This window comes from Poeciliopsis prolifica, unplaced genomic scaffold (assembly GCF_027474105.1).
Source record: "Poeciliopsis prolifica strain line A6 unplaced genomic scaffold, Auburn_PproV2 SCAFFOLD052, whole genome shotgun sequence".
NCBI classification, from domain to species: Eukaryota; Metazoa; Chordata; class Actinopteri; order Cyprinodontiformes; family Poeciliidae; genus Poeciliopsis; species Poeciliopsis prolifica.
The window spans coordinates 121,486-142,077 of record NW_026562427.1 but is presented as its reverse complement, the minus strand read 5'-3'; the positions used below and the strand labels follow the sequence as shown (position 1 = coordinate 142,077).

Here is a 20,592-nt window from a genome sequence, read left to right as displayed (position 1 = left end):
GTGGATGTAGTTTTAAAAGATGCATTTGTTTCACTGTTGGTCAATTATACCCCTTGTAAAAAAACAAAAAAAGAGGAAACATCAAAATGAGATAAATGTAAATACATTGTTAGGTTAGCTGAAGATTTGTTGACTTTATATAGTTGTGTAGTCACACTGTGAATACCGGCGCATGTGACCTGTCACTGGAATGATGGGATGAGCAGAAATTTGGATATCAGTTTCTTCAATTTCACAAAATCTTTCAGCAAATTGTTACTCGTTATCCTTCACTTAAGCTACAAACAAAGAACTTAAAACCCAGTAAAATTATTCGCAGTAAATTACATTACTAGACATCCTAGACAGAGAACTTGTTTTGCTGTATTAGTATAATTCGAAGTTACTAATTAACTCAGACACTGTCCTATGATTGTTTTGAGAACATTCAGCTGCTTTTCAGATTTCATAGATCATGTACAATTTTCCCACCTATGGACAATCATGCGCTTCTGTGCGCTTGCGTTGGCATCAATAAAATTTATTAAAATCTGCAGCTGTAACATGACATGATATGAAAAAGTTTAAAATATACAAATATGCGTGGATATAGTGTTCTGCTCTGATGGACCTCTTTGCATGACAGAACCTGGCACTGTCATTACCGAAGTTTTTTTTGTCCGCCCTGCCCCAAGACTACGCTGCTTCTCATTTCAATTTGGATTATACATTCTACTGTGGATCTCACTTCCCCAGCCAGGAGGGGAAAACCAGACCGAATCCAGCAATCACTGAAACATATGCTTGGTCTTATAAAGCCTTATAGAGTCAGCAGAAGGCAGCCAGTAGGTCAGATCTCAGGAAGATTATCCATTTCTCAATGTACAAAACCCCAGTAATCCTCTAAACTCTACAAAGGCAGTCAATACTAGTTACCACTGCAATGGAAAGGAGAGAACAACAAGCTCTTATGCATGTGTAGCAGACATTAGTGGAGAGGAAATGTTTACCGTAGCCTTGTACAGGCAACACAATCACAATAACTTCTAAAATAAAACTTGCTTGATTTCACACACAAGCTCCTTGCCAAAACTCTACCCTGTCAAACGTATTGTCAGCAGTAGTAAATGCTCTCATCTGCTCCCATCAGTACACATAAGATTGTAAAGACGTTACAGCTATTTGTTCCCCATCAATGAAGCCAGAGACAATTGAGTGCTCCACTGAGGTGTAACACATCACCATCCTTGTCTTTTCTGTCTCTCTAAATGACCAGGAAGTCTTGTCTGACACGAAATTCACTGTGTTAAGGAAACAATGAAAGAACACTCATCAAAATGCTCTTTCCAGAGCACTTTTACAAGTAAGATACTTGTAAAAAAAAGAAGAAAAAAAAGTGCAAAGAAGAGGAGGGTGGCAGTGGAGCTGAGTATGAAACAAGTAAGCTCCTTGTGACAACATTTAGACAAAACACCCCAGAGAATCTAAGTATACACATTGATTGAGCGAGTGTGAATGAAGTAAAAATGGAGGACTTTTTTTTTTGTTTCGTTTTCTTTTCAATCTGATTCATTCACGTTTCATGCCTGCCATACAGAGAAAAGAAAAACCTAAGGGGCTGGTTATTTGTTTTGGGACAGACTGGCATTTAAAAACGACATTGCGACAGACTGACTGGGCTGTCCAAGCTGATAGCTGATTGCCCTCCATCTCTTCTTCTCTCTGTGCAGTCTGGCTCTTGTTATTGCACTCAGTCTATCTCTCACTTCATGAAGAACTCAGATGGCCACCAGGATAACCATGATGGCATGTTGGAACCCTCTCCGGTGGTGACAAATGTCTCTTGCTCTTCTTCACTTTTCTGCTGCTCCCACGTACAATATTGCTCCCCTGAGCTCATCCGTATTCTCAGAAAGCACAAATTTACTTGACAAAACACACTCCTCACGCAGACTCATGTCAAAATGCAATATTTGACAAATGCACAAATAATAATGCATCCATCAGCTCGGTCACAGCGTGGGGGGTAAGCTCACATTGGCTGGTGGTACTAAAATCCCAGGAAACTTATTACATCTTTATTAACAATCTGTGCAGTGCAGAAAGCAGATGCTGTATTAAGCCTATTACAGAGTGTTATGCTTTTGACAAGGCCTCACAACAGCTGGAACATGTTGTGCTTCCCAGCAAGAGGGCCGGACCAAAACGATAGGTCCCTAAAAGTTGTACCTTTGGAGAGCACTGTAGCAGGTCATTTAGCAAAAAGCACATAGCATTTTAGTCATCATTTCTCCCAAATGACAATTCAGAGTAAATTTGGTTAGATTGAAAGATTCACTTTAAATTAGACCAGTTATTGCAGGGATTTGTTTTTCTTTTCTTTTCTTTTTTTTTTTTTTTTTTTTTACATTTTGCATTCTTATTTACTTACGTTTTTAATCTTGGTGTATTTTTAGAAGTAATAAAAGAACTGAACAAGTGAACATTTCTGAAAGGTTTTTGGTGGAATTGAATTTACGCCGATAGAACAGCAAACACACAGTTTTGATAAGATGCAGACTGAAATAAAAAAAAAAGAAAAAGAAAAAAACTCAGAAAATCTTGAAGTCAACATTTAAAATAAAATGCTATTACACCAATGAGCAAAAAAAATTTAAAAAAAAGATGATAATAAACCAAACACTTTAAAATTTCATCATCTGTCACTTGTTTCATGACAATTATTAATGTGAGTTGCTTTAAGCAGTTTTCAAATGCATTACCTCAACTACAAGGTAACACACTTACCTTCTAGTAAAGTAGGACAGCCACTTCTCCTACATGAACAATAAATGGCATTATTATTATGCCATACTTTAACCACCACGTAATTGATGGTTAAAATATGTTGTTGCTGATAGCTGCAAAGGATAAATCGAAACTGACCAAAATCTACAACGTTAGTTCAAATCTAATCTATGCTCCAAGGTCCTAATCATGATATTATTTGGGTTTCATGTACTGGTTTCATAATATTCATATTAATGCTTCCATCAGTGTAAAATTTTGTATAAATCCCAATTTTTAAAAAATTTTTTTTTCAGTATTCTGGAAACTTTTTTTTTTTTTTTTTACTGAGAAATGTTGTAGCTCTTGCTCTGCACCTTTTTCACTGCTAAATGGACAAAATGAGTCAGAAAGCACAGATCCAAAGTGTTTGGCAGCCATGGCAGTTTTAAAAGAAACTTGTAAAGTAATCGGCATGCAGCAAACCGCGCTACTTGCTGTTGTTACATTCCATACAGTGGACTTTCAAAGACATACTAAACCAGAAAAAAAGGCAAGAAAGGAAAAATCGATAGTAGCTTTTAAACTCAAGAATCAATACTTTTGTCTTGGTAAAAAAAAAAAAGTGAGAGAGAGGAGGAGCAACAAGAGAGGTCCGGCAGCAGAGAGTGAAAGTAGAAGGCAGGCTGTACCAAAGAAAAACGGTACATCAGAAACGTACAAGAGTACTTCACAGCAGCAATGTTGCAAAGCACTGATAAACAAGAGCACAAATACACACACTGTCTACCGGAAAAGTGCAACATTGCTAAATGTAAAGTCAAAATTTTGAGTGAGTCTACATTTTTTTGTGTGGGTAGAGCACAGAAAGCAGAAAATAGCAGGAACATTGATTTCATCAATTTCAGAAGATTGTCCTCAGCATAGTTTGGATGAGAGAATGTAACTGAGAATATATATGTTATTTAGTTAACAACAAAAACAAACAAAACAAATTTAAATAACGGATGCAAAGGTTTTGAGTCAAGAAGCCAGGTTTTTGTAACAGAGTACTACATATTAGAGGAAGAGAATGAGAACGCAATGACAAGAGGAGTGATAGAAGAGGGAATAACTGATAACAGAAGGAGAAAGTCTATTATCAAGTCCGAACCCCACAGCTCTTCCACTCAGTCCCATGAAAGAATTCAATAATGTAGGGCAAATAAAAGACAGAGGTAGAACAAAAGAGACATGTTCTTGTTAGTGTAACAGCAGAGAATGAGTTGAAGCACTGGATTAGAAACCAATTTCATTTGTATAGATGACCAAGGTTACTATAGAGAGAGAGAGAAAAACAGACAGACATTTCAGCCAGTCCCTTAGGAAGCTTTTTTACTTTGTGCTTGACCTTTGAAACAGTAATATCCAACAACAAAGTGTATCACTTCACATAAGTGATGTGACAGAGTTGACAGCCAAGGAAAGACAAACCTTTGCACAAGAGCTTGGGTTTAAGCATGCTGGTATACCTGTGTATTGAGAATATTATGCATACTATCTGCAAAAGAGAAAGTATTGCTGTGTTGATTATTGTGCGTTATTTTATCCTGGCATCTGCAGACAATTATTAAGAAATAATCAAATAACAAAAAAAAAAAACAAATTGGTAGATTAGTAAAAAAGTAACACTAGGCTCTATACCTTAGGTCATTTAAAAATGGAGTGAATGTATTTGAAGTTCACACTCAAGGCAACATACTGTATGCTTGTTTCTACATTTCAAAAGTGATGCGACAATCAAAGATTGACCAGAATGTCTACATTGAGTCATAAGTTTACAATTAATGTTTTTAATGTAATTTTTTCTTCCCCCCGTTTCAAATCTTGTTTAAAAGGTGAGAAATAAAGACATTTCTCACTATTAGCTTCAAATCTGTAGTTTTAATGGGTTAACAGTAACAGGTGCTTGTCAAAGTGCTATGCTGTCTGAACTTTGCAGTGTGCACCACTTATAATACTGTGCATTTTTGACCAAAAATGACTATTTCATTCTAGACAAACAGTGCACTAGATGAGAAAATAAAAGAACAAATATTGTATTTGACAAGAAAATGGAAGAAAACAACTTGCTTATGGTTTCCAACAGGTGGCAATGAGAGGAATGCTGCATGGCTGTACTGATGGCAGCATAATGGGTTTCTGCTAAAAAGATAGCAATGAGAAGAGCTGCAGCCATGACACCACAAGGATTTCTTCTGAGGAGACAAACGTCGACTCATTAAGAGGTTGTTAATGTCGTTATCTGGACAGATGAGAGGATGTCTAAATCACAAAACCAGGAATACTGAGTGAGCAGCAGAATTAGTATGTTGTCATTTGTAATAATTTTGTTTTTTTATGTGAGATGAGATGTTCTAGCAAAGTATGGTGGAAAAAGGTTTTGGATATTTTAAGCAAAACATACAATCAAGCAAACTGTTTTATTGCTTCCTGCTGTTTTATTGCTTCCTGCTTCCCTTTGTGCATGCTCTGTTTAGTCATTGTTTTGCATGGTTATCAATTATTCCATTCAATAATTTCCCCTTAGATTCTCCTGTCATGCTTCCCACAAAGCTACTGGAATGATGTTGCATTCCACTAAGCAACACTTTGCAAATCACGACTTGTACAATTCATTTTCTTTTTCTATCTGCTTAAAACATCAGTTTCTAGTGTGGACTTAAAAAAGAAGCATTAAACTTACTGACCATTTCATTCTCCTTTGTTGAGCAGTTACTCAATAAAGCACAGAAAGATTGTTAGGAGGACCTCTGGGTTTTAAGTCTTAATGCTTAGATCCCTGCATCTTTTCACCATGCAGCCAAACTGCACAAAGATTCAACAATGAACGTTGCTGACCTGATTGTAATTTCATTGTGGTCTCTCTGTCTATCCATCCTTCTACATGTGTATATCCAGTGCCAGACATCCATAAAAGGCTGGATCTTTCTAATCTCTCTCAAGACATAAATTTTTATGAGAGTCTTTCCTTCCTTCCCACTAGAATATTTCAAGCCTCATGTTTAAACTCTGCAATATAGTGATAGAGTGGGCAAATGTAATTATCCAAGTAATTTTATTTCATTTGACAGTTGCAACAGAGCAATACTATCATCTTTTCTCCCAAACTAAATCGTGAATAAAGGAGAAAATAAAATACATGGAGAATTTCATGTACTTAGAGAGGTTGCTTTTCTGTTTTTTCACCTGTACTTTGTTTTGGTATAACAATGCCTTGCAAAAGTATTCATACAGCTTAACCTTTGTCACATTTTGACACAAGCTCAGGTTCAGTTTGACAGTGACTGTGAAAAGCAATTTTCAATCTTTGAAATTGTCTGAATGGACCATGACGCGGTGTCTCTGAAACAATAATATAACTGCCGTTTAGTGCTGTATTTAGAATTATTCATGTGTTCATGTTGACCTGTTGCAAAATGATGGAAAAAATGAAAGGCAGTGTTTCTTTTTCACTGAATAAAGACACTGAAAATAAACAGCAACAGCAACAACAAAATCACATTTCTTTGATAACGTTCTTTTTGTCACTCATTAGTCTACTGCATCACTTTCGGGAGCACGGACAATACTCGTCTGATTGACAGACTCTTCCACCTGGACCATAGTTCATTGCGGTTCGTCGAGATTTGAGTCCTCTTGAGTGATTCTCTGATTAATGCTCTTCTTACTATCTTATCAATTTAGGTGAGCAGTCATGTTTTGGCAAGTTTGAAGTTAAGCCACAGTTTTTCCTTTCCGGAAACATGGATAAATAAAATGGTGCTCCATATGTCCAGAGCTTGGGTTCAAGACCAAACCTTATGAACTTCGCCAACATTTTATGTCCACCGCCCACTGTTTCTCGGTTGTCATTCCCTGTTTGTTCATTTATATTCCCCAACAAAGCCCCAAGGCTTTCATGGAACAGCAGGATCCAAACCGAGACAGTAATAAACAATAGAGAAAAGGCTGGAATCTAGTGAGTGAGTAAAGTGTGTGTATGTGAATCTGTGTGTGCTTTAGGCTTGCTTTTTCTGAAGCCATAGGATTCTTATGTCCTCACACATCAGTCTTATGAAAGCAGAACCCTCCCTTCAAGGAATCCTGGCCTTCTCTCTGCCAGGACTCAGGACATTTCTTCCTGTCACTACACCTTTTTGAAACCATGGTTTCTTATTTTTGTTGTTAGATCATCATCACCTTCACAAACGTCATCATCATCTTAATTTTGAGCAGTTGATATAACATAGCTGTATAACGGTGCCAAGAAGACATTGTTTTTGCAACCACAAGTAGCTGATTGGATTCTCAACCGCATGAAAACTACCTGAACTATAAACCCCAAATCCCAGATGCGTTGAAAATGAAGATTCCCAGATGCAGAGCAAGATCAAAAAAAACAGAGAAAATGAAGAATTTCAAACATCTTTTCCATGGGACATAATGGCCAAGGGTCTCATAGCCAACATTTTCCTTCCCTGCTTTATAACCACATGGTCAGACAAAGGTCTGACGAGGTGAATTAGCAATGCTTGCCAAAAACTGCTGGTGATATCCAGGAAATATGGACTATTGTTTCTGCAACCTGTAAATTGAGCTTTTGGCATGTTGTAAGTTTCACATAGCAGCACACTCATCAGTCAGAGGCTTCCTTGGACTCAATGCAAGACTGACTGCTACCAGCGATCTTTGCTGCCACTAGAATTGCCATCAAAAGCTACTCTGCTTGGATGATATGAGTTGACATTTAATTGTCCTTTGAATTGAATTGTTCAATTCTTTTTCAGCATCAGTTTGTCAACTTCAGTTTTCCCTACTCACACCTTACGTGCACCTTTGTTTCCTTCGAGCTCTTGTGTCTTTACAACAGGTTCCTTCTCCTCATCTGCGCTTTCGATCTCTTCTGTAATCTCCCAGCTCCAGGAGGCTTAAAGTTATTAAGGGTCGTGGCTGTTAGCAATGCATCATTAGCACATCGTCTCGGTACTTTAACATTGCTGTGTCCTGCTCAGTCCAATTACTTCCTTAGTTAATCAGCAAAACATATATTTTAAAAGGAGAAATTGAAAAATAGACAAAATGTGAAAGAAAATATATTTATCTCTTGTTGAGGTTAGCTTAAAATGTATTTAGTATCCCTTTCTGCGAAAGTGTAGAGAAATAATGATTGATGCAGACGTCATAGTCCTCATTGAGGTTTGATTCGTGGTCTCGGGTCATTTGCTGCATGCTAATATTTTAGGGGTTGCTTTTTCTTACCTGTGTGCTTTGACACTGTGCTGTGACTGAACATCTCCAAACACATAAACTAACTTTCTTAATCGTTTTTACTTTCAAAGCAATATGAGTTTGAAGAACTGTTACGGTACATTATAGATCTCTGCACCCTCTGAGTTTTATCATCATTAGTTATAATCAGTGGTCAAACTCTACTGCATCATGATTCTGCCCCTACCCTTTTGTGTGAGACAATGCTATGTACACTTTTCAAGCTTAGGGCTAAAAACAGCCTTTTTAAGTTTATTAAAATGCTAACAGGCCTTAAAAATTTGAAATACATTCATCTGAACATGTTACTGCTCCACACTGACATGAAAAACTCTTCAGTAGAAAGACATAGCTGTATGCTATATATTTTTGGATTATTTAATTGCTTTAAATTTTAGAGGAAAGCCAGTCTGCTTTGCCTCCGAGCACCATCGATGCACTTCCACCAGCACATGATGGAAAAAACACGTTCTGAGATTCATCAAGAGGGGCATATTTAACCATGCCTGGGATCATGCCAACAGTGTCCCAAACAATCATCAATCACGAGGAGCCACAGGCTCACCACACGCAGGCACTCATACACACGGGCACCATCCATCCAGGTGGTCGACTGTTGTCTCACAACAGCTTATTTCCGGCTGAAATAAATACTCCATTTGACGGCAGTGGCTGTGAGTACTTGTCTTTTCAAATGAATCACTCATTGACCAGCCTTTTTTCCTTTTTTCGAGGTGACTGAGAAAGCCACCTCAAGTGGCGCTAGTCGGCAGAAAATGCGACAGCCTGGAGAGTCGGACAATGTTGTTTTATTTAAGAAGTTGACATACAGTACTGCATTACCATGGCGACTGAGAAAGAGAGCACAGAGGTGGTGAAGTGGGAGCAGAAGAAAGAGGGGCCTAGACTGTCAAGGAAAATTAATTTGTGTACAAGTCTGCATGGTAAAGAAAACTCAGTTTTTTCCCTAGATGTTGACATAAGGAGTAACTGAGGCTAGTCGAAGATGAGCTCAGGTCTAAAGGCTTCTGGATAAAAATGTAACAACAGAAAATAACAAAACTAAGAAAGCCAACACAAATGAAGAGTTAGGAGCAAACTGGAATACACAGCTGGAAAAACAAACAAAAAAAAACAGGCTGACAGATTCACTGGATGTACACTGCTTTCAATCAAGCGCCTGTAAGCCAGAGGAAATAAAATGAGAAGTGAAAAAAATTTGCATACTCCTGACACACACGGAGAATGAGAGGCAGGTTTTTCTCCTTTTTGTGGCATGACGAGTCGTCTGAATTCCACAGCTCTCTAAGTAGGTCATGCAGCCTTTTCAGAGCTCCACTCCTCCCCATGCTGCATCAAAAATGCATAAATCCCTGCACATTCTCCCTGCTAGTGAGCTTCCCAGGCCGGCTAAATCACATCTTTAGTGATTCTAATCCCATCAAAGGTGGTTCTGCCGGTCTGTAAACACAACACGGGATAAAAACACAATCTCTGGCAGCTGCATTCATGATGGCTGCATGTTTTTTTTGTGGGAAAGTCAAGTCACAAAACAGTAAATCGATTTACTGTATAGGTTATATGTCATTGTGAAGTTTGAAGTACCTAGGCCAAGGCTTGACTTTGGCAAATACTTTGGTTCGCTGCAGTAAAACTAGTTAATTATGGAAGCTATGTATGCGGGTGTGGGCAACAAAAAAACATAGTTTGGATGTCCTTCAGATTATGAAACTAGACGCAAAGGAGAATCTTCAACAAATATAAATTAGGTATACTTATGGTTTTGGGAAAATCTGCCTATGTGTGCATATTTATATACACTTATATACACAGTCAGAGTGTATATACTTACCAGGTTCAGATGCCTGATAAGTATCTAAACCAGGTCTCTTGGTTTAGATACTCACAGGCCGTTGTCTTGCAAGTTTTAGATGTTTCCCTGATTCAACAAGCCTCAGTCAAACGGCTGAGTTGCCTCTTCAGTTCAGTCGAGTTCTTCATGGTCTTGTTAATAACTTAATTATTTGACCCGGGTTTGTTGAACAGAGACACCGGCCCTCAAGGACTGGATTTGAGGATCTCTGATTTAAACATTTGAAAAGGTGAGAGCTCTTGCCCTTATTTGAAACAAAAAGTTTTCGGGTTTGTCAAATGCATGCACACCCCATGACATAAACCAAAGAGGTTTTTTTTAAATTATTATTATTATTTTTATTCCAGATGAAATTACCAAGATGTGATCATGTGCATCAGATGTGATGAAGTCTGAATTGAGAAAAAGAGACGATTTTAAACTCACTGCACATTAACTTGAAAAGATCATTCTGACCTCTGAACGAATCTGTTTAAGGGATTCGCCATTCTGCTTTCTTTTACTCTGGAGTAATCCCATTTTCATGAGGGAGATGCCAAAGTTTGGGTCAGGCCATGGAGTTCTCTGATTAAAGAAATTTAATTAATGACAGAAGAGGGGAGAAATTCTACATATTTGACTAGATCAATGTGTCTGCTGTGTTTTTATGATTTTACAAGTATGCTTGCATCCGCATGCATTTAGTGCAATCTGTGTCCTTAATCCGTGCACAGAAGCAAATAATGGAGTAAGAAAGATGTGCTGCTTCCTAAGCTGGTTGGCAAAACTCTCTCAAGATATACTCGTCTATCAGAGAAGCTGAAAGAGTTGAACAGTGAACAGAGTAAGTGCAGGTTTGATAAGCACTTACTGCCGTGCCTTCTGAAAAACAGAGGAAGCAAAAAGAGAAGGTGCTTTTGTGGTGGGAGCTGTTCTATCAGTGAAGTTTTTTTTTCTTAATAATAAAACAGTAATTCCTATGAAGAATGAAACTGTTTCCATTATCTGAGAATTAAATTCACCGCACAGAACACCAGCTTAAAACATTGTGTGACTGTAAAAGCTCTGAATGGCTTAAGAATCAAATATGAGAATGAACAAAGGTCTCTGCTGCTGGAAAAATATGGCTATGCATTCTTGAAAAGCCTTTAGTTCGTTTTCTTGAGAAGCGTATTGATTTCCTGCATACATTAATAATTTAATAGATCTCATCATTAATGTTCCTATATTACAAATCAGTTTTTTGACCTCTGAGCCACCCACAAAACCATAGCTGTCCCCAATCACAGCCAACACCCTGCATCTATATGTGAGTGAATGTTTGAAGACGACTTAATAACTTAAGTAATACCGAGTACTACGGTAGTGTGAAAGTTACATAACCTGAAGCATTATTGAAATACGAGTAAGAGTACTGTGATCTTTTAATTCAGTTGATATAAATGTCTATTATACATGGACATTTTTAACTTCGACAGTTCCAAACACAGATCGTCACTGTGCTAAAAAGGACTTCTTTCTGATTTCTCATAATTTAGTACAGTTTCTGGTGGTTTATGTCGCTGTCCAGGAATTATTTGATGAATCCTCCATTTCTGTGGAAGATTAAGGAGCAGGTAGGCAAAACCAAAACATACTTTGAGAACATGTACACATGCATTTGACCTCTGGATTTTAAGTGTTCCTCTTGTAGATAAATATTGTTGCTGAATTGTCAAGATAAAAATGTTCACATTTCCTCATACTTGGCCTGTGCAATTTTCTAATTCTCTGTTTGTGGCATCTTATATCACGTTATTCTATTTTCATTCACTGTAGTTCTAATTTACATCTGGGTCAGTTGACTTTTGAAATTTGAAGGATTATAATTCCTCATGAAACCAAACTTAACTATGTGCGACCTCCTGATGGTAGATATTATCTCCAAAAATCATTTAACTCACATTTTTTTACAGTGGTTTCAGAGTGGATTCTGTAAAATTACTTTAAATCATCAACGTCCACTTCCAGTCAGTGTTTCTGCTCACTCACAGCTCATTCAAACAATTTAGTTTCCTCCACAAAAAAGTCTGGTGACAAACCACGTTTTCACTCAAGTAAACATCTAAAACATACAAGACTGAAAAGGACTGACTTGAGTTACTGTTTTAAATGATCAGTTCTTAAAGACGGCATGAAACATCTGAAATACAAATATATCGAGAGGAATTATTACCGCAAGCTGTCTCATACCAAATGGCTCAATGTTACACATAATGGCAAAGAGGACAAGATGACCAGTCCTCAAAATGTGTTTTATCCCACCTCTATTCTTACTGTGTACAAGCTCTTTGTTTTTACTCTTTACTGTAAATGATGCAGACAACATGTTATCCCTACTAAAGACATTATAGTGCAGTGCTACCAACGTCTTATTTGTTGGTACGGGTCATAATTGTGCCTCCAGCCTCTGTCAAAAGGAGTTATTTGGTCCCAACATAATTACTGGTGCATTGTTGATGCTATCATTCTTGTAATATTGTAGTTCAAACATTGCCAATATTAAGTGGGACACTGACTCTGTTATCTCAGATCTGTTTATTAGTTCTTGCACTTCTTATCAAGTTGGACATGAACCAATTTGCTGCAAAGAATTAACAAAGATACAGATTAAATCTATCAGGCTGCAGAGATTTATTGAGAAAAATTGCAAGATAACATTAAACTAACCTGGACACCATGATTTCAGGTTATCCAATCAATGTAATATTGGGATTTTACCTTAGACATGTGTCAACTTATGTGAATACAATGCAACACGCATTCACATAGACGAAGTACAGCCTTTCAAGTAATACGTTCCTAATGTTCTGATTTCAAATATTTTGTTTGTGGACATCTTTCAGAATGTTTGCCTAATACCGGAATTAAATTTATTGAGATAAAACAGAGACATTAGTAACATACTAAAATTGGAAATAAGACCCAAAAGCACTGATAAAAGAGTTCAGACTTCAATCTTTTGTCATTTCAAAAACATTACTTTCCATACTGCATGCATCAAAAACAATAACAGATTTACTTTTGACTCATAAAGATGTTTTCGATCAACACCACATCAGATAAAACAACTATCTAACACACCAGAAAACCCCCCAAATCCTATTTTTGTCAAATTTAAGCTGAAAGTACTGACAATGTCTTGGTGAAGCTAAAAAAAAAAATATTCAAAAAATATTCTCCTCTGGGGATGAATCTCTTTCAAGATGTCAAAATGTAGTTTTAATGAAGACAACACACATTGTCAAAAATAACTTACTATCAGTCTGCCCTTAAAGAAAGGCCCTCAGCCAACATTGAACTCCACTTCATAAATAAATCAAGGTTTGCTTGTCCCCTTCTGATTCCAAGCCCAAAAAAAATATGTGAGAGTGAAAATAAGAGACACAAACGAGTCACGATTGTGTGCAGGGAATCCAGTTTTCTCTCCCTGAAGCTGATGGACTTGTCGTACACAAACAACTCTAGCCAAAGGATCTCCAGAAAGACTGTGTCAATTGTCATCATTGATCTTAATCATAAATAACTTAATATTTGTTGTAAATAAAAATATGAGATGCTCTAAACATCCATTTATTGGGATCTTGTCTAAAATGACATCCTGGGCTCAGATACAGTCATAATTAAAAGGAAGTCCACCTCTCTTTCTGAGGTATAACTATAACAACGATCTTGGCTTTGTTGTAAAATTTCAAAAAATTTTAAAAAGTAACATTGAGTATGCAAAAAGACACAAGGTATTCCAACCTCAAATTAAATGAACAATAATGAAGTTCCACAATTCAATCTGCCAAAGATTTTTGAGTCACATAGTCTTTCATCTGAGGTTAAAATACTTTGAACAGTTCGTTCAGTCTGGAAATTTGGCCTGTGGGCGTTAATATGGGGTCTTAATGCTTTCATTAGGTTTAGTTTTACCTAAACCAAATTTGACTGATCTCATCCACAAAAAACAAAAAGAACATTATTCCCATAAGTCTTGCAATCCATTCAGATTTGAACATTTCAAAATATTTCACATTAGTATGTCCAATACTAATTACCTTGTAAAAATGTTTGGACTATTTTTGCGTCTAAGACCATTATTTTCTCTGAGAAATGTCACAATTTTGGTAGCTCTGTAGTTTTTTTTTTTTTAAATGTATTTATTTTCAGGTTTATAAAAAAATAATAATAATAATAATTTGTTGAGAGTCCCATTGGCAAAGCTCAGTCAAAAATGTGATTCTATAGATCCTAGCCTTTGCTATATTGTTGTTAAATCCTATAACAACAGGAGGAATCCACGAGCTTGAAAGAAAGCGTTTCTAGGGGTCCCTTAAAATATACTTCTGTTTTCCCGGAAATAGACAAAGCAAATCCAAACCTATTTTCATCCACGGACGAAGGCAGGAAATTATTGTGTAATAAGTAGGTGTTCTGGCCTGCAGGGAGTAAATACAAATCTTCTTTAGTTTAAATCGCTGAAACTTTTGCAGCTCAGGCAGCTAAGCTCAAAAAAGTGTTGCTGAGCTCAGAGGGGAAAGGGCTACCAGGCATTTGTGGAGGACTCCTTCTCCCCTTTACCTCCCTCGCTAGACTATTTAATGCCCAATGGCTCCTTTTTTTTCTTTTTTTCCTCACAGTAACGTGTGATACAAAGACCAAGAAACAACGTTCAAATAAGAACTCCTCCAGGGCTGAAATGTGGTGCTTTCTTGCTGCTCTGTGCTCGCTATTCACTGTTCATTTCAGTCTTCTGTACATGTCTGTTTCATATGTGCTCCAGTTTACTCAAGGGGGAAAGAGAGGAAATAGAGGTTTTACTTCTAATTGACCCTAACACTTACCGACAAACATAAAGGCGAAGCGTGCTAGTGGAGGCAACGGTGCTTTTGTTTTGTGCTTCCTAATCCTTATGCAACCTGAGAGATAGCTATAATAACTGAACATGGCGAAGAGTACAGTGAGAACCAAAAATAACATTCATTACACAAACATTTTGACCAGAAAAAAAGGAACGATAATGAGAGAAAAAATTATGTTTCTGCACGGATATGCACCCGATTGTCTGCGTTTGTGTGCAGGGGTGTGCATGTGTGTGTAGCTATGCCGTATTAACTGTCATGTGTCGGTTTCCTTCTACTCTGGTGAGCAGTAATGAATAAAATAACAGAGAGAAAAATACAAACCACTTCTCAGGCAGATTTTGTACGAGCAATTACGTCCAAGATGGAGGAGGCATTTCTGCCCCTTCAAGTAAATTCACCCAACTACATTTGGTTGTAGAGAATCACACTGTAAAGAGTATAATGTGTTGGTAGTCTGTCTATATGTTCTGTACCCTGGAAAAATAGAGACATGTATAGACATATTTATGACAACTGGATGCAGCCTGCTGTTGCAGGTAAAAAAAAATTGCAATGCCTGGCAGAGTATTTGCAGCCCTTGCAAGACTCAAATGCAGAACAATTCTGAAAGAAACAGACCTCACACAACTTGAATGGGTCAAATGTTCTCATTAATAACAACTCGAGATATGCAGCCAGAGCTTCCATTTTTTCATTTAACGATAAAAGGAAACTAAACAAGGTGTGACCATAAATCCAAATTGTAGGTCTTTGGCAAAGCTTTAAAATGTATTGACAGATCCCCGAATCTAAACTGATCGCATGAACCTGATTTTGGCGTTTGAAAATGAACACTTTCAGTTTCTAGATTTGCAAAGTAAGTAGAAACAAACCCCTAAGCACTAATTGAAGTAAAAGTCATATCTACAGCGCACTGACTTAGAAGCTCAATGCAAACGTACGCCACTCTTTTACAGATTTGTATTTTTAAAACATGCTGTGGTGGTGCAGGGGTTAAGCACAACCCACATATGGAGGCCTTAGTCCTTGACGCGGCCGTCGCAGGTTTGATTCCTGGCCTCGCGACCTTTGCTGCATGTCTTCCCCTTCTGTCATTACCCTCTTTCCTGTCAATTCACTATCAAATAAAGGCCACTAGATTTTTGTGAAAACATTTTTTCATTTCACACTTATGTTGGGTGGTCCTAAACATTTAAAATCCCAATAAAACGCAGACAAGCTTTACGCTGTAACTTGTTTGGTTGATTGCGTTCCTTTGTAAAACAATATACAAAATGCAGACTGTCTTTTACACTCAACCTGAAAACTTCAAGCTTAAAACGTAAAAGTTTAAATAAGGGTTTTGAATAGATCCAAAAAGCTAAAACAAAAGAAAGGTGTTTCAGAGACTTTCTGCTGAAAGCATCATTTGTGTTAACTGCTGTTCAGCTATGAAGATCAATGTCATGGCAGCAAAGGACTGTGACTCCAAGAAATCTGCTTTCATGTGTTTGATGTGTCTCCAGAAAGCAGGCGTCCTCCCCCGGGGGGATGAGCCCCGGCCAGAAGGCCTTTGATGAGGCACCTCCAGTGGCTGTGATCCGATAAAACTGTTCCAATCTTATTCACAACTTATTCACAACTGCCCATAGAAGTGACGTGATGACTCTGATATCAAAAATGTATATTTTTGGAGTAAAACAAGGTCTTTTTTTTTGTCAAAGTATTGCACATGTATTCAAAATCTTCAAAAGAAAGAAATAAAAACAACTAAGCGATCCATTCAGACAACTAGAACTAGACTGATCTGAAATCAGCTTGTTTTGAATGGTCCTATTACTAGACTTACAGCCTTGTTGCAGACGTTGCACTGACATCGGAAACTCTCTGACCCTTGCACTGGATCTCCTGAGTTTTACTGCAATGGAGGCAAACAGCAAATGCTCAAATGCACTGAAATTACTTCAAACTTGCTCCGCATGAGTACGGAATTATGTAAAAAAAGAGAAGAAAAAGGTAGCATGACAAGTGGAGGTTACATGTTGAATAAAGACATATTGTGGCAGGAAGAGGGACAGGTAGGAATGGCAGGATGTGAGGAGAAGAGAAGCAGAGAATGAGGGGAAAAAAAAGAACAAGCATGGGAGAAAGCAGAGAACTTCCATCAGTGTTGAGATAATGTGGGTGGAAAGCAAAGCGTAGGCAGATAGTACATGGGAGAGAAAAAAGCAGTGGGAACTGGCTCATGACTTTCCCTTCCTCTGACGCTCCACACTTCAGCTCATCTATGGAGACGCAGGACGACGTTGAGACTGTTCCCCGTCCACGTCTCCCGGCATTCCTGCACGAAGCTGGTGAAAAAAAGACCCTGTAAATTGAAGCGGGAGCGATCATGTATGCGTTTGTGAAAATGACACAGCCGATTGTTTTAACTAGAAGGAAAGAGAAAAGATGCCAGTCAGCGAGGAGCAGTCAGCTCCATCACTGGTGGAAGCGACGATATGCGGAGCAGCTTTTCTGTCTGGGACGCAAAACACACTGATGACATCCCAACATATTTGGGAGCAAACATCTAAAAGCTCATTAACTCGTTACACATCCAGGCACAGACGCACACAAACCATTTGACGTTTCTGCATGTCTCCGCTGGTCGCCTAGGAAATGTTTTCTCCTTTTGTTTTTTTCTCTCACATGAGCACTGATCAGTCAGCCTGCTGTTGCTGTTACCATGGCAACCGAGGACCTGTTGAAGGGGTTAACTGCATCACTGAGAGTTTTTTTTTTTTTTTTTGGGAGAGATCTTTGGATGTAGCGGTATTTCTGATTTGAATTGTTCTCCAAAAATATTTATAATATTTATAATAAAGAAAAAGAAAGAGTGTGTTTACCCGTTTAACTTGTGTTTGTTTTATTTTTTTTCTCTGCACATGCTTTTTTGGGTGCAAGAAGGGAACAAAAAAGGCTTTCAAGTTATGGGAAGAATGTGTGGCATTGCTCAAGTAATATTTTCTATATTTTAATAAGTTATTTAACCATGAATGCCTGTTTTCCCACTGAGTATGTTGCAAACAACTGAAAAGGATTCAAATGCTCACTACTGTATTCTGATGTATGACTCAGTAACTGTTTTTAGATGCATGACCATCGTTGTGCAGTCTATTCTTACCCATGCAAAGACAAGAATCAGCAGGAGCCTCAATATGAAGGAAAATGGAGCTGAAAACCACTCTGAAACATAAAGCTATTCTCAATAGCGGCTTATGTCTTTAACAATTCCATTTTTATTTTTTACCATCATTGTTTAGACCGATACACCTAAATATTAAATAATCAATCAACATTACTTTTAAACTGGTGAAGATTTGCAGAAATGCAAAGTATTCTAAACAACATTATTTGGTATTTAAGCTTGAAAATGTATGAATCTATAAAAAATAATAGTGGAGTAAAACTAGTACATGTTTTTAAATAGTATGTTATTGACCAACAGCTGAAATGCTGTCATTCTCTCCATATGTATAAGTTACCATCATGCTTCAATGCTCATTTCTGAGCTGAAATTTCACTTACATGTCAGGCAAGTTTAACAAGCATTAACAAAACCACCAAGGTTACAGTCAAATTATGTTTAATTATTCTTGTAAAAGACATATAAAAGGCATAACCAAGAATGGAAAAAAAAACATTGGTATTGAACGAAGCATAAAATAGCTCACAGTTGGTAAAATGGCAGTTCTACAGACATTATCGCCTCCATAGCAGCGTTATCCTCATTCAGGCTGACAGAAAAAGAAAAAATGATGTGTTGCAGCACATGCTTGTTAAATAATTACATAAATAATGATAAAAATACATTTCATTTTTATATAAAATGATATTTTGTTTTACTTTTAATTTGAACTAATGATTTCCATAATATATCAAATTTGCCTGTATTTAATATAAATATTATTTAATGAATTTCTTGACTTTCTCATTACAGAAGTTATAATAGTATATTTTATTATGCCTAAATTCTCCTTTATTCACATTAGCAACTCATCCTGGACTTTACAAAGAAACACAGAATGACATTTAAAGCAATGCAGACCTCACTTGATTCAGTCAATGTCTGTTAAGGGTAATTACTTTTTCCACGCAAATTCAGGTTGAGTTGCATATGTTTTTTCCCCCCTAATGATTAAATAAAATCATCAAGTAATTAATGCTTCTTTGCATTTATCTTGGTTAATTAAAAAAAATCTGATGATCACAACTTCTGTTTCTCAAGTTTGAGACAACTCTGAGACCAATTTCCTGACTGCTAATACAAAACCGCGCTGCATGCCCACCGACAGCAGGAAGGCATCATTGGCTGCATTACAGTAAATCCTTCAACCAATTGTTTTTGTGTTCATGTGAATATCTTATGCAGTTAGTGAAGCTAACATCTCGCATAAATACGACTGGTCAGAGCGAAGAGGGAAGTGAGCCTGAGGCACAAGATATTAAAGTCAACCACGCGCAGCATTAAGTGACGATGGTGGAAATGACTGTCTAAAACTGTACACAGCTTAAAGAGATGATGAGCTTGGAGAGGGGCCAATTTTGCGCACTGGAAAACGACCCCCGATGATTTCCCACCTCAGATCATGGGGGTAAGAATGACGAAGCACATATCTGAAGTACATAAAGCACATATTGTTGTAACAATGTGAACAAAGTGTCTTTCCTTGTCAACCATGATTAATGCACATTTTACTTATTACAAATAAACACAAAACGTCTCTCAGGGGGAAAAAACAATTGGACACATGGCTCATACTAACACACAGGCATGCACAGGCAGTGACACTAATAAGAATCAATAGCAATCTCCTCTTTCATAGACCAGCACCATTACAAATGTTTTAAGTGAGTGTGTACGTCTAAGTACATTAACGAACATAAGAAGTGTGTCGGTACATCCTGTTCCACAACATGGCTTAAGAAAACATGCAATACTTATTGATTCTGTTTCATTGATTTCAACTCTTTGAAATCAACAGATTTCAAATGATTAATGACATCCGTAACCTCGGTGATCAGGACCACATCTTTTTACACAGCTTTACATTAACTGCTTTACAGTGCTTTGCAAAAGTTGCAATACTCCTTAAACTTTTTTTATATGTTGACATTACAACATAAACCTCAGTGTATTTCATCAGGATGTTGTGTAGGTCTATCACAACATCCATAACTATTTATGGGTTTGTTTATTTATGAATAACAATCTGAAAAGCATGGTGTCCATTTGTATTCAGCCGCAATGCTTACTCATAAACAAAAAAGTAAAATTAGCAAATAGGGTCCACTTGAGCGTGATTTAATATGAATTTAAATTGCTATTTTGTTAAGGCCTAAGAGGTTTGTTAGAGAATGTTAGTGACAAAAAATAGAAGCAGCATAAAAAAAAATGTCAGGGAAAAAAGAGGCTAAAAGATTCTTAATACAGTGGATGGTTTCATCCTGTAACCAACATCCCCATTGGGAAACAGGTAGAGATGCTATTATTCAGTGAGGATAAAGAAACTGGTTAAAGTTTATGAGACTGGAAGACTAGTGCAGAGGTTTACTGTGTAGCATGTGAGTGAGCCTAAATGTATAACCATAGGCACAATGAAAAGGTTATGATAAAAGCACCTTTGTGTCTTCGAATGGCTGTATACACTCATTCAGTCTGGAAGAGTTTGGGCTACTTTTAAAACATACCCCACAATGTTTGCAACTGTAACTGCATGGATAATGTTTTTTTTTTCTTTCTCTTTTAAGATTTATTTTTGTTTTTTGCACTGGTGGCCTAAGGCAAAGAAAGAA

General features: G+C 37.3%; 1 protein-coding gene across 4 annotated transcripts in view; it reads right to left on the bottom strand.

Annotated features, from left to right (window-relative positions):
* Positions 1 to 20,592, bottom strand: part of gabbr2 (gamma-aminobutyric acid (GABA) B receptor, 2) — a 184,754-nt gene that overhangs the window by 134,527 nt on the left and 29,635 nt on the right. Inside the window, exon 1 of one of the 4 annotated variants that reach the window (XM_055058794.1) lies at positions 16,604 to 16,994. The exons of the other annotated variants lie outside the window; for them this stretch is intronic. The gene's annotated coding sequence lies outside the window, so the exon portion shown is untranslated. Of the gene's footprint in view, positions 1 to 16,603; positions 16,995 to 20,592 lie in introns of those variants that run through there. 4 annotated transcript variants of the gene reach the window in all.